A 14,743-nucleotide genomic window follows, 5' to 3' on the forward strand; every position below is an offset into this window, starting at 1 on the left:
GACATGATACGTTTGTAATTATTATTATTTTATAACAGAAAGAAGAGCAGTGCAATATAGTGAAAGTATTAAGTTGTAAGTAAAGTAATTACAACTGGGAATTGACAGGGACCTCAAGATATGACATCATCACCATACTTAGGTGCTGATACGATATGAATTGGGATTCTCACCATTCTATATGTATGTTGTTTTTTATACTGTGATTTTTATTGTGATGTGATGTTCCAAACGTATTAGTCACTGAGTGCACAAATATTAAGAACACCTGCTGTTTCCGTGACAGACTGACCAGGTGAATTCAGGTGAAAGCTGTGATCCTTTATTGATGTAATTTGTTAAATCCTCTCCTCTCTTCTTCCCTTCCCTTCCCTTCATTCCCCTCCCCTCCGCGCTCCCCTCCTCATCTCCTCATCTCCCCTCCTCTCTTCTCCCCTCCCCTCCTCTCCTCTCCTCTCTCCCCTCCTCTCCTCTCCCCTTCCTCTCATCTCCTCTCATCACCTCTCCCCTCTCCCCTCCACTCCTCTCCCCTTCCTCTCATCTCCTCTCCCCTCCTCTCCTCTCATCTCCTCTCCTCTCCCCCCTCCTCTTCCCTCCTCTCCCCTCATCTCCTCTCCCCTCCTCTCCTCTCATCTCCCCTCCTCTCCTCTCCCCTCCTCTCCTCTCCTCTCCCCCTACCTCTCATCTCCTCTCCAATCCTCTCCTCTCATCTCCTCTCCTCTCCCCCTCCTCTCCTCTCCCCTTCCTTTCATCTATTCTCATCTCCTCTCCCCTCTCCCCTCCTCTCCTCTCCCCTCCTCTCCTCTCCTCTCCTCCTCCTCCCCTTTTCTTTTATCTCCCCTCCAGAATCACATAAAATGTCTCCTAGTTTTTCATTTACAGATTGAACTCTTTTTAATATCCATGTTTCATCTGTGTAGTTACCACCCATTACTCCACTGAGAGAAGAACAGAAAGCACAATAGACAGATCAAATGGATTTATAACGCCCATTACCATTACAATAACCTGTGTCCTACTGTTTTACCCTCTAACAGCTACATTACTATTACAATAACCTGTGTCCTACTGTTTTATCCTCTAACAGCTACATTACTATTACAATAACCTGTGTCCTACTGTTTTATCCTCTAACAGCTACATTACTATTACAATAACCTGTGTCCTACTGTTTTATCCTCTAACAGCCACAATTACATCTCGTCAATCACAATTCACACCACACATACAGTAAAGCCCTTCAGTACAGTACATACACAGTAAAGCCCTTCCGTACAGTACATACACAGTAAAGCCCTTCAGTACAGTACATACACAGTAAAAGCCCTTCAGTACAGTACATACACAGTAAAAGCCCTTCAGTACAGTACATACACAGTAAAGCCCTTCAGTACAGTACATACACAGTAAAAGCCCTTCAGTACAGTACATACACAGTAAAGCCCTTCAGTACAGTACATACAACTCAACTAGACGTTTCACAGCATTAAACCTATCCTACTGGACTTGTCTTCATTCTCCCCCTCCACTACACCCTACCGGCCCCTGCCTCTGGGAAGCAAACCAACGCTAAGCTAAACAAAGCTCTCCTCTCTTCTCCTCCCTTTTCTCTCAGTTCTCTCTCTCTCTCTCTCTGTGTTGTACCAGGTAGTCCACCCATATCAATGACAGTATGCAGTGGCTGTACTCCATACATTTGAATGGAGAGAGAGAGAGAGAGAGAGAGAGAGAGAGAGAGAGAGAGAGAGAGAGAGAGAGAGAGAGAGAGAGAGAGAGAGAGAGAGAGAGAGAGAGAGAGAGAGAGAGAGAAAGCCTGCAGTATGAAGCTGCAGCCCTGGAGAGTTTCTATGGATGTGCATCTCATATCCTCTCTCCACCTCTCCTCTCAGCCCTGGAGGTTTTCTATGGACGTGCATCTCATATCCTCTCTCCAACCCTCCTCTCAGCCCTGGAGGTTTTCTATGGACGTGCATCTCATATCCTCTCTCCAACCCTCCTCTCAGCCCTGGAGGTTTTCTATGGACGTGCATCTCCTATCCTCTCTCCAACCCTCCTCTCAGCCCTGGAGGTTTTCTATGGACGTGCATCTCATATCCTCTCTCCAACCCTCCTCTCAGCCCTGGAGGGTGTCAGTAGGGCTCTATGAGCTTGCAGACATCCTCTCCCCTATGGAGATGTTCACAGTACTACACAGTCACAGTCATATAGATGTTCACAGTACGTCACAGTCATATAGATGTTCACAGTACTACACAGTCACAGTCATATAGATGTTCACAGTACTACACAGTCACAGTCATATAGATGTTCACAGCACTACACAGTTACAGTCATACATCTATAAACCTGAAGTCAGCCGCACACTTCATCTATAAACCTGAAGTCAACCATACACTTCATCTATAAACCTGAAGTCAGCCGTACACTTCATCTATAAACCTGAAGTCAGTCAGCCGTACACTTCATCTATAAACCTGAAGTCAGTCAGCCATACACTTCATCTATAAACCTGAAGTCAGCCGTACACTTCATCTATAAACCTGAAGTCAGCCATATGTAACAGGGTTGGTTATGTTTCCACTTGCCTCTAAAGAAATGTGTACTTAACCTCTATGGGCTAGGTGGGACGCTAGCGTGCCACCCGTGGTGCACTCCATCAACAGCAGGTGCATTTCAAGAGCAGCAAATTTGAATCCAAATAAATGTCAAAATTCAAATTTTTCAAACATACAACTATTTTACACCCTTTGAAAGATAAACATCTCCTTAATCTAACCACGTTTTACGATTTCAAAAAGGTTTTACGGCGAAAGCATAAATTTAGAGTATGTTAGGACAGTACATTTACAAGAGTTGTGTGTAATGTTTTGTCAAGTCAAAGACAGGGTCACCAAAACCATAAAACCAGCTAAAATGATGCACTAACCTTTTACAATCTCCATCAGATGACACTCCTAGGACATTATGTTAGACAATGCATGCATTTTTAGTTCTATCAAGTTCATATTTATATCCAAAAACAGCGTTTTACTATGGCATTGATGTTGAGGAAATCGTTTCCCTCCAATAACCGGCAGTCAAGTCAGCGTCACAAATTAAATAATTAAAATTAGAAAACATTGGTAATATATTATATTGTCATTTAAAGAATTATAGATTTACATCTCTTGAACGCAATCAACTTGCCAGATTTAAAAATAACCTTACTGGGAAATCACACTTTGCAATAATCTGAGCACTGCGCCCAGAAAAATACGCGTTGCGATACAGACTAGACGTCATGTTGGGGAGATCTAAAATCGAAAATACTATGTAAATAATCCATTACCTTTGATTCTCTTCATCAGATGTCACTTCCAGGTATCACAGGTCCATAACGAATGTAGTTTTGTTCAAAAAAGCTCATCATTTATGTCCAAAAATCTCCGTCTTGTTAGCACATGATCTAAGCCAGCCGGACTTCTCGTCATGAACGAGGGGAAAAAATATATTTACGTTCGTTCAAACATGTCAAACGTTGTATAGCATAAATCATTAGGGCCTTTTTTAACCAGAACATGAATAATATTCAAGGTGGACGAATGCATACTCTTTTATAACGTATTGGAACGAGGGTACCCAACATGAACTCGCGCGCCAGGTGTCTAATGGGACATCATCGTTCCATGGCTCTTGTTCGGTCAGATCTCCCTCCAGAAGACTCAAAACACTTTGTAAAGGCTGGTGACATCTAGTGGAAGCAATAGGAAGTGCCAAAATATTCCTCAGCCCCTGTGTTTTTCAATGGGATAGGTTTAAAGGTAATACAACACATCAGGTATCCACTTCCTGTCAGAAAATGTCTCAGGGTTTTGCCTGCCAAATGAGTTCTGTTATACTCACAGACACCATTCAAACAGTTTTGGAAACTTTAGAGTGTTTTCTATCCATATATAATAAGTATATGCATATTCTAGTTACTGGGTAGGATTAGTAACCAGATTAAATCGGGTAAATTTTTTTATCCAGACGTGCAAATGCTGCCCCCTAGCCCTAACAGGTTAATGTTCAAGCATTCGTATTGGTTGGTTCAACTGATGACAATAAGGTGTGTTGTGATTGGCCCCGCTTGCAGATAGGGGGAGATCGCGAACGTCAGGTCTTCCCAGTAGGCTCTCCCCTAACCATTATGACAAGCTCAGGCAGGCCTTGGATGAGATGGAAGAGCGGGAGATAATCAGGAAATCCAGCAGTGAGTATGCCTCCCCACTCGTCCTGGTCTGGAAGAAGTCTGGTGATCTGAGACTGTGTACAGACTTCCGATGGCTCAATGCTCGCACCGTAAAGGATGCTTACCCTCTACCTCACCAAGCTGATGCTCTGGCGGCCCTGGGTGGCAATGCTTTCTTCTCTACAATGGATTTGACCTCCGGCTACTACAATGTGGAGGTGCATGAAGACGAAAAGAAGTTTACAGCCTTCACTTCTCCTTTTGGGTTATATGAATATAACCGTCTTCCACAAGGACTATGTAACAGCCCAGCTACATTCATGAGGATGATGTTGAGCATTTTTGGGGATCAACATTTTTCTAGCCTCCTATGCTACCTGGACGATGTGCTGGTTTTTGCCCCGACTGAAGAACTTGGATTGCAACGCTTGGAGTCAGTTTTTGAGCGTCTCAAAGCCCATAATCTGAAATTGTCTCCAAAGAAATGCCATTTCATGAAGAGGTCAGTGCGGTTCTTGGGGCATGTCATCAGTGAAGGAGGTGTGGCCACAGACCCAGAAAAAGTGACGGCTATTACAGGGATGACAGAGAAGGATCTCATGGAGGATAACACGGACGTGCCTTCCCAGGGGAAGATTCGGTCCTTTCTCGGAATGATAGTCTATTACCAGCAGTTCATTGAGGGGTGCTCCACCATCGCTAAGCCGCTGCATGGGCTGACAACGGGGACGAAGGCACCACGCCACGGGAAAGGCAAGAGGAAAAGAGGAATACATAGGAAACTCACAGCAGCAGACTGGACTGGTGAGTGCAAACAGGCCTTTAGTCAGTTGAAACAAGCTCTCCTCGATCAGGTCATGCTAGCCCACCCTGATTTTAGTAGACCTTTCTTGCTGTCTGTAGACGCATCTAGTAATGGATTAGGTGCTGTCCTTTCCCAGGTGCCAGAGGATGGGTCTGCAGCCAGACCGGTAGCATTCGCTAGCAAATCACTTACTTATGCACAGTCAAAGTATCCTGCCCATAGGTTAGAGTTTTTTGCTTTACGGTGGGCTGTCTGTGAGAAATTTAGTCATTGGCTAAGGGGCAAGCCTTTTACTGTATGGACAGACAACAACCCATTAACGTACATCCAGTCCAAGCCCAAATTGGACGCCTGTGAACAGAGATGGGTTGCTAAACTTGCTCCATTCGAGTTTGACATCAAGTACATTCCGGGCCCAAAAATATCATTGCTGATGCACTCAGTAGACAGCCATTTGTGCAGCCGAGCGCTCTCCACCGCATCACAAGGGTTCCATACAAGGCCTTGCTGGAAGAAGCTGCGGGAGTACGTGCTGAGGAGGTGCAAGATGTGTTCCGCTGGTCGACCCACCCATTCGACCTTGAAAGCTGCTCACCGTCAATTGAGGCAGATGCCTGTGAAATTGTCATGGACTGCCAGACTACCTCCTATCCTTTTCCTGGTTCTCTATCAAAGGAAGCGGTGTCAGCAGTCCTGAGGTCGCAAGGGGAGGCTGGTTTACAGAACTGTGCGCTGCTACTGCCTCAGCTCACTCAGTCACTGGTGCCGTCTGAGATGTCAGATGTGAGAGTGCTATCCCGTGACGACCTGATATCAAAGCAGCGCCAGGATAACGCTCTCGCCAGAGTTGTCTTCTACGTGGACAGGGGCCGTAGACCTTCTAGGAGGGAACGTGGCCATGAACCACTCGAGGCTCTGCGGATTCTGAAGACCTGGGAGAAGCTCACTCTGAAAATGGGTGTACTGTATCGCGTTACCAAAAGTTTGCTGTCAAAGAAGAAGACGTACCAGTATGTAGTACCCACCTCAATGAGGGCGACAGTTTTGAAGGGTGTCCACGATGAAGCCGGGTCATCAGGGGCAACAGCGGACGTTGTACTTGACGAGACAAAGGTTCTTCTGGCATGGTCTGGAGTCGGATGTCAGAGAGTATGTCAAGACCTGCAAGAGGTGTGTGTTCAGTAAGGCCCCCGAGCCAGAGGCCAGAGCTCCACTGGAGAACATCATCACGACTGAGCCCCTCGAGTTGGTGTGCGTGGACTTCTGGTCTGCTGAAGACTCCAACAACAAGTCCTTGGATGTCCTGGTCGTCACTGATCATTTTACTAAGATGGCCCATGCCTTCTTGTGTCCGAACCAATCAGCTAAAGCAGTGGCCCTTCAGCTATGGAACAACATCTTCTGTGTGTATGGTTTTCCTCGTCGTATCCACTCTGACCAAGGGGCCAACTTTGAAAGTAAATTGATTGCTGAGTTGTTGAGTGCTGCAGGAGTCCAGAAGTCGCACACAACTCCCTACCATCCGATGGGGAACAGGGGAGTCGAAAGGTTCAATAGAACGCTGGGAAACATGATCAGGGCTTTACCTACAAGAGCGAAGCACAGGTGGCCCCAGAAGCTGAAGTCGTTGACCTTCGCCTACAACTGTACGGTCCATGAAACCACGGGCTACGCCCCTTTCCAGTTGATGTTTGGGAGAACCCCACGTCTGCCTGTCGACATGATGTTTGGTACGGTGCTGCGAGACTCAGAGGTTGTAGACTATGACGAGTACATAAAGTCCCTGACGAGAGACCTGAGGGAGGCCATGGAGACGGTACAGGTGTCGGCAACCAAACAGCTGAAGAGGCATGCGGGCCTCTACAACAGGAAGATCAGAGGGGCTCCAGTGGAGGTCGGTGATCGGGTGCTGCTGGCGAATAAGGGTGAACGTGGAAAGAGGAAGCTGGCGGATCGTTGGGAGAACAACCTCTATATTGTTACGGAAAAGAATAGCGACATCCACATCTTCAATATACAGAACATGTCGACTGGCCAGGAGAAAACGGTCCACCGTAATCTGATAATGCCTGTGAACTTCTTGCCTCTACCTGACACTGCCTTGGAGACACCTAATATGGGAGACCGTGAGGATCCGAGTGAGGAGATGGAAGACTCATCTGTGAACGATATACCAGAAATGGACATTAGTGAGAGGACTAGTGTGTGGGTATCAGAACAGACCTCGGGGGAAGCACAGCCGGAGCACTCTGAAAAAGAAACCCCAGATGTGCTGGAAGATGGGCCACTGGCGAGGGACCCTCAGAACTCCCCACATTCTGAGGGTGCCGCTGGTGGCACAAGCGTGTCAGAGCTAACCTTTGGAGAAGAAATGTCCGAACCCTCTGAAGAAGAAAGGCATTCTGAAGATGCCGCTGGTAGCACAAGCTCCAGCAACAGTCATAGAACCCTTGACCTTGACTATCCACCGACTGTGGAAAGTGACCCACCAGAGAATAGTCTTTGCACTGGAATATTTGGTGACATATGTATTGCAAGGTATTGCATACCTCATTTTGTTTCTTTATAGTGTGCAAGTGTAATTCAGCAGGGGAGAATGTAACAGGGTTGGTTATGTTTCCACTTGCCTCTAAAGAAATGTGTACTTAATGTTCAAGCATTCGTATTGGTTGGTTCAACTGATGACACTAAGGTGTGTTGTGATTGGCCCCGCTTGCAGATAGGGGGAGATCGCGAACGTCAGGTCTTCCCAGTATGAAAATGTGATGCAAGGGGTAGGTAACGTTCTGAATACTGTTTTATATTTTATATTTTACAATGTGTTCAAGTTTGCTGTACGTTACGGATTTATACATGTGTGAGTATATGGTACCTGTTAGGGATTGAGGGGCTTTCTGGAATGTGCTTTGGCATATGATTGCTGTAGATAAGTGTTAGCTAGCATACATCGTTGTAATGGTCACATAAGCCCACTGCTAACACAGTTGTCTTCATGCTACAGCTTTTGTCATCGACAGCCATCAGTATCATTAAGCCCTGCACAACTACCGTGCTGTTTCTCATTTAATAACAGGTATTTACACATGTTATATTTTGTATTGTATTTTTGTATTTTGTGACCCAGTATGGAAAATGTGATGCAAGGGCTTTTGTCATCGACAGCCATCAGTATCATTAAGCCCTGCACAACTACCGTGCTGTTTCTCATTTAACAACAGGAATAAATGATGCTCAACTGGGACCACTGGCTGATGTGATTTATTAGGAAAAAAACACAACGCAAGGAGAGTACGCTATACATCTGTTACACATACACTTCATCTATAAACCTGAAGTCAGCCGTACACTTCATCTGGAAACCTGAAGTCAGCCGTACACTTCATCTATAAACCTGAAGTCAGCCGTACATTTCATCTATAAACCTGAAGTCAGCCGTACACTTCATCTATAAACCTGAAGTCAGCCGTACACTTCATCTATAAACCTGAAGTCAGCCGTACACTTCATCTATAAACCTGAAGTCAGCCGTACACGTCATCTATAAACCTGAAGTCAGCCGTACACTTCATCTATAAACCTGAAGTCAGCCATACACGTCATCTATAAACCTGAAGTCAGCCGTACACTTCATCTATAAACCTGAAGTCAGCCGTACACTTCATCTATAAACCTGAAGTCAGCCGTACACTTCATCTGGAAACCTGAAGTCAACCGTACACTTCATCTGGAAACCTGAAGTCAGCCGTACACTTCATCTATAAACCTGAAGTCAGCCGTACACTTTATCTATAAACCTGAAGTCAGCTGTACACTTCATCTGGAAACCTGAAGTCAGCCGTTCACTTCATCTATAAACCTGAAGTCAGCCGTACACTTCATCTGGAAACCTGAAGTCAGCCGTAAACTACATCTGGAAACCTGAAGTCAGCCGTAAACTACATCTGGAAACCTGAAGTCAGCCGTACACGTCATGTATAAACCTGAAGTCAGCCGTACACTTCATCTGGAAACCTGAAGTCAGCCGTAAACTACATCTATAAACCTGAAGTCAGCCGTACACGTCATGTATAAACCTGAAGTCAGCCGTACACTTCATCTGGAAACCTGAAGTCAGTCAGCTGTACACTTCATCTATAAACCTGAAGTCAGCCGTACACTTCATCTATAAACCTGAAGTCAGCCGTACACTTCATCTATAAACCTGAAGTCAGCCGTACACTTCATCTATAAACCTGAAGTCAGCCATACACTTCATCTATAAACCTGAAGTCAGCCGTACACTTCATCTATAAACCTGAAGTCAGCCGTACACTTCATCTATAAACCTGAAGTCAGCCATACACGTCATCTATAAACCTGAAGTCAGCCGTACACTTCATCTATAAACCTGAAGTCAGCCGTACACTTCATCTATAAACCTGAAGTCAGCCGTACACTTCATCTGGAAACCTGAAGTCAACCGTACACTTCATCTGGAAACCTGAAGTCAGCCGTACACTTCATCTATAAACCTGAAGTCAGCCGTACACTTTATCTATAAACCTGAAGTCAGCTGTACACTTCATCTGGAAACCTGAAGTCAGCCGTTCACTTCATCTATAAACCTGAAGTCAGCCGTACACTTCATCTGGAAACCTGAAGTCAGCCGTAAACTACATCTGGAAACCTGAAGTCAGCCGTAAACTACATCTGGAAACCTGAAGTCAGCCGTACACGTCATGTATAAACCTCAAGTCAGCCGTACACTTCATCTGGAAACCTGAAGTCAGCCGTAAACTACATCTATAAACCTGAAGTCAGCCGTACACGTCATGTATAAACCTGAAGTCAGCCGTACACTTCATCTGGAAACCTGAAGTCAGTCAGCTGTACACTTCATCTATAAACCTGAAGTCAGCCGTACACTTCATCTATAAACCTGAAGTCAGCCGTACACTTCATCTATAAACCTGAAGTCAGCCGTACACTTCATCTGGAAACCTGAAGTCAGCTGTACACTTCATCTGGAAACCTGAAGTCAGCCGTACTCTTCATCTATAAACCTGAAGTTAGCCGTACACTTCATCTATAAACCTGAAGTCAGCCGTACCCTTCATCTGGAAACCTGAAGTCAGCCGTACACTTCATCTATAAACCTGAAGTCAGCCGTACACGTCATCTATAAACCTGAAGTCAGCCGTACACTTCATCTATAAACCTGAAGTCAGTCAGCCGTACACTTCATCTATAAACCTGAAGTCAGCCGTACACTTCATCTACAAACCTGAAGTCAGTCAGCCGTACACTTCATCTATAAACCTGAAGTCAGTCGCACACTTCATCTTCACCGTGTTCCCAAAAGAAGAAAGTGTAGATGTATAAATATTCTCAGAATGTCATTTCAGAGAGCGACCCCCCCCCCTCCCTCCCTATCACCCTGACAACATTCACAGCTCATGTCATGTCTTACAACATCAAGGTTAAATTATTTTTAAGATGAATGGTCCTCATTATTTTATCATTAAGGCCTGAGCCCAGAGTCAAGATAGGATATATCCAGGAGGAGGACCAACATTCTAAAACCCAGCTTCCTGTTCCACAACGTTATGTTTGCCTGTTTGTTCGTAAGTTCACCATCATGATTCAACCTTGCAAAATAAGTCATTTTATAGCAGAAAAATACCAAAAAATTGCCTTAGAAACTAGTTACAGCACGTGAAGGCTCAATATCTAGCCTTAGAAACGAGAAACGAGAAACGAGAAACGAAATAAAGAGTCACAGATATAAGAGGAAATGCTATACTTCAGCAATAAAGGCACAAGGGGGTGTGGTGTATGGCCAATATACCACGGCTAAGGGCTGTTCTTAAGCACGACACAACGCAGAGTGTCTGGGTACCGGCCTCAGCAGTGGGAAAATGGCCATATATCATAAACTCTCAAGGTGCCTTATTGTTAATAGAAACTGGTTACCAATGTAAATAGAACAGTAAAAACGATATGTCGCGTCATACCTGTGGTATACGGTCTGATATACCACGGCTTTCAGCCAATCAGAATCCAGGGCTTGAACCACCCAAGTTGATAATATGGAATATTCCAGTAGGTATTCATCATTCTCTGAACCCAACCCACTAAAACCCCAACATTTGGCTCTGAAGTTACCTCTCGCCTGCCACTGACCACTAGGACTATGTTCTGATGAATCTTCCTAAGTACTTCCTGTACAAGTACTTCCTGTGGATAGGCCAGGTACACCCAGGGGTCCTTGTACCCCAGGTGAGAACGACTGGAGTAAGATAGTCTACTGTACAGTATTACACATGTAGAGTTTACAATATTTTTTTATATATTTTTTATTTCACCAGGTAAGCTAGTTGAGAACAAGTTCTCATTTGCAACTGCGACCCGGCCAAGATAAAGCATAGCAGTTCGACACATACAACAACACAGAGTTACACATGGAATAAACAAACATACAGTCAATAATACAGTAGAAAAAAAAGAAAAAAAAGTCTATATACAGTGTGTGCAAATGAGGTAAGTTAAGAGAGGTAAGGCAATAAATAGGCCATGGTGGCGAAGTAAACACTGGAATGGTAGATGTGCAGAAGATGAATGTGCAAGTAGAGATACTGGGGTGCAAAGGAGCAAGATAAATAAATAAATACAGTATGGGGATGGGCTGTTTACAGATGGGCTATATACAGGTGCAGTGATCTGTGAGCTGCTCTGACAGCTGGTGCTTAAAGCTAGTAAGGGAGATATGTCTCCAGCTTCAGAGATTTTTGAAGTTCGTTCCAGTCATTGGCAGCAGAGAACTGGAAGGAAAGGCGGCCAAAGGATGAATTGGCTTGGGGTGACCAGTGAGATATACCTGCTGGAGCGCGTGCTACGAGTGGGTGCTGCTATGGTGACCAGTGAGCTGAGATAAGGCGGGGCTTTACCTAGCAAAGACTTATAGATGACCTGGAGCCAGTGGGTTTGCTGACGAGAGTGAAGCGAGGGCCAGTCAACGAGAGCATACAGGTCACAGTGGTGGGTAGTATATGGGGCTTTGATGACAAAACGGATGGCACTGTGATAGACTGCATCCAATTTGCTGAGTGTTGGAGGCTATTTTATAAATGACATCGCCGAAGTCGAGGATCGGTAGGATGGTCAGTTTTACTAGGGTATGTTTGGCAGCATGAGTGAAGGATGCTTTGTTGCGAAATAGGAAGCCGATTCTAGATTTAATTTTTGATTGGAGATGTTTGATGTGAGTCTGGAAGGAGAGTTTACAGTCTAACCAGACACCTAGGTATTTGTAGTTGTCCACATATTCTAAGTCAGATCCGTCCAGAGTAGTGATGCTAGTTGGGCGGGCAGATGCAGGCAGCGATCGGTTGAAGAGCATGCATTTAGTTTTACTTGCATTTAAGAGCAGTTGGAGGCCACTAAAGGAGAGTTGTATGGCATTGAAGCTTGTCTGGAGGTTAGTTAACACAGTGTCCAAAGAGGGGCCAGAAGTATACAGAATGGTGTCGTCTGTGTAGAGGTGGATCAGAGACTCACCAGCAGCAAGAGCGACATCATTAATATATACAGAGAAAAGAGTCGGCCCGAGAATTGAACCCTGTGGCACCCCCATAGAGACTGCCAGAGGTCCGGACAAGAGGCCCTCCGATTTGACACACTGAACTCTATCAGAGAAGTAGTTGGTGAACCAGGCGAGGCAATCATTTGAGAAACCAAGGCTGTTGAGTCTGCCAATAAGAATGTGGTGATTGACAGAGTCGAAAGCCTTGGCCAGGTCGATGAATATGGCTGCACAGTAATGTCTCTTATCGATGGCGGTTATGATATCATTTAGGACCTTGAGCGTGGCTAAGGTGCACCCATGACTAGCTCTGAAACCAGATTGCATAGCGGAGAAGGTGCGGTGGGATTGGAAATGGTCGGTGATCTGTTCGTTAACTTGGCTTTTGAAGTCCTTAGAAAGGCAGGGTAGGATAGATATAGGTCTGTAACAGTTTGGGTCTAGAGTGTCTCACCCTTTGAAGAGGAGGATGACCGTGGCAGCTTTCCAATCATTGGGGATCTCAGACGATACGAAAGAGAGGTTGAACAGACTAGTAATAGGGGTTGCAACAATTTCGGCGGATAATTTTAGAAAGAGAAGGTCCAGATTGTCTAGTCCGGCTGATTTGTAGGGGTCCAGATTTTGCAGCTCTTTCAGAACATCAGCTATCTGGATTTGGGTGAAGGAGAAATCGGGGAGGATTGGGCAAGTTGCTGTGGGGAGTGCAGTGCTGTTGACCGGGGTAGGGGTAGCCAGGTGGAAAGCATGGCCAGCCGTAGAAAAATGCTTCTTGAAATTCTCAATTACAGTTGATTTATCGGTGGTGATAGTGTTACCTATCCTCAGTGCTCCTCTCATCCTTCACTCTCCCCCCTGTATCTCCATCTACTCCTCTCCCCCTTCACTCTCCCCCTGTATCTCCATCCAGTCCTCTCCCCCTTCACTCTCCCCCCTGTATCTCCATCTACTCCTCTCCCCCTTCACTCTCTCCCTGTATCTCCATCTACTCCTCTCCTCCTTCACTCTCCCCCCTGTATCTCCATCCAGTCCTCTCCCCCTTCACTCTCCCCCCTGTATCTCCCTCTACTCCTCCACCCCTTCACTCTCCCCCTGTATCTCCATCTACTCCTCTCTACCCCTTCACTCTCCCCCCTGTATCTCCATCCAGTCCTCTCCTCCTTCACTCTCTCCCCTGTATCTCCATCCAGTCCTCTCCACCTTCACTCTCCCCCCTGTATCTCCATCTACTCCTCTCCCCTTCACTCTCCCCCCTGTATCTCCATCCAGTCCTCTCCTCCTTCACTCTCTCCCCTGTATCTCCATCCAGTCCTCTCCCCCTTCACTCTCCCCCCTGTATCTCCATCCAGTCCTCTCTCCCTTCACTCTCCCCCTGTATCTCCCTCTACTCCTCTCCCCTTCACTCTCCCCCCTGTATCACCATCTACTCCTCTCCCCCTTCACTCTCCCCCCTGTATCTCCATCCAGTCCTCTCCTCCTTCACTCTCCCCCCTGTATCTCCATCTACTCCTCACCCCCTTCACTCTCCCCCCCTGTATCTCCATCCAGTCCTCTCCCCCTTCACTCTCCCCCTGTATCTCCCTCTACTCCTCTCCTCTCTCTCCCTCCCCCTTCACTCTCCCCCCTGTATCTCCATCTACTCCTCTCCTCTCTCTCCCTCTACTCCTCTCCTCCTCTCTCTCCCCCTCGCTCCCTACTCCTGTCCTCTCCTTCTCCTCTCACTCCCTACTCCTCTCCTTCTCCTCTCCCTCACTCCCTACTCCTCTCCTCCTCTCTCTCCCCCTCACTCCCTACTCCTGCCCTCTCCTTCTCCTCTCCCTCGCTCCCTACTCCTGTCCTCTCCTTCTCCTCTCCCTCACTCCCTACTCCTGTCCTCTCCTTCTCCTCTCCCTCACTCCCTACTCCTGTCCTCTCCTTCTCCTCTCCCTCACTCCCTACTCCTCTCCTCTCCTTCTCCTCTCCCTCACTCCCTCCTCCTCTCCTCTCTCCCTCACTCCCTACTCCTCTCCTCTCTCCCTCAGCTGCAATTTTCTCCAGTTAGGACTGTTTCTGGCTGAACACAACATCTCTCCATTGTTATGTTACATGACCATGTCTCCCTGGGGAAGAAGGACCAGCGTAGCTTTAACCTACGCTGCTGTGTGTGTGTGTGTGTGTGTGTGTGTGT

The sequence above is a fragment of the Salmo salar genome, chromosome ssa11 (assembly GCF_905237065.1).
Source record: "Salmo salar chromosome ssa11, Ssal_v3.1, whole genome shotgun sequence".
Lineage (NCBI taxonomy): Eukaryota > Metazoa > Chordata > Actinopteri > Salmoniformes > Salmonidae > Salmo > Salmo salar.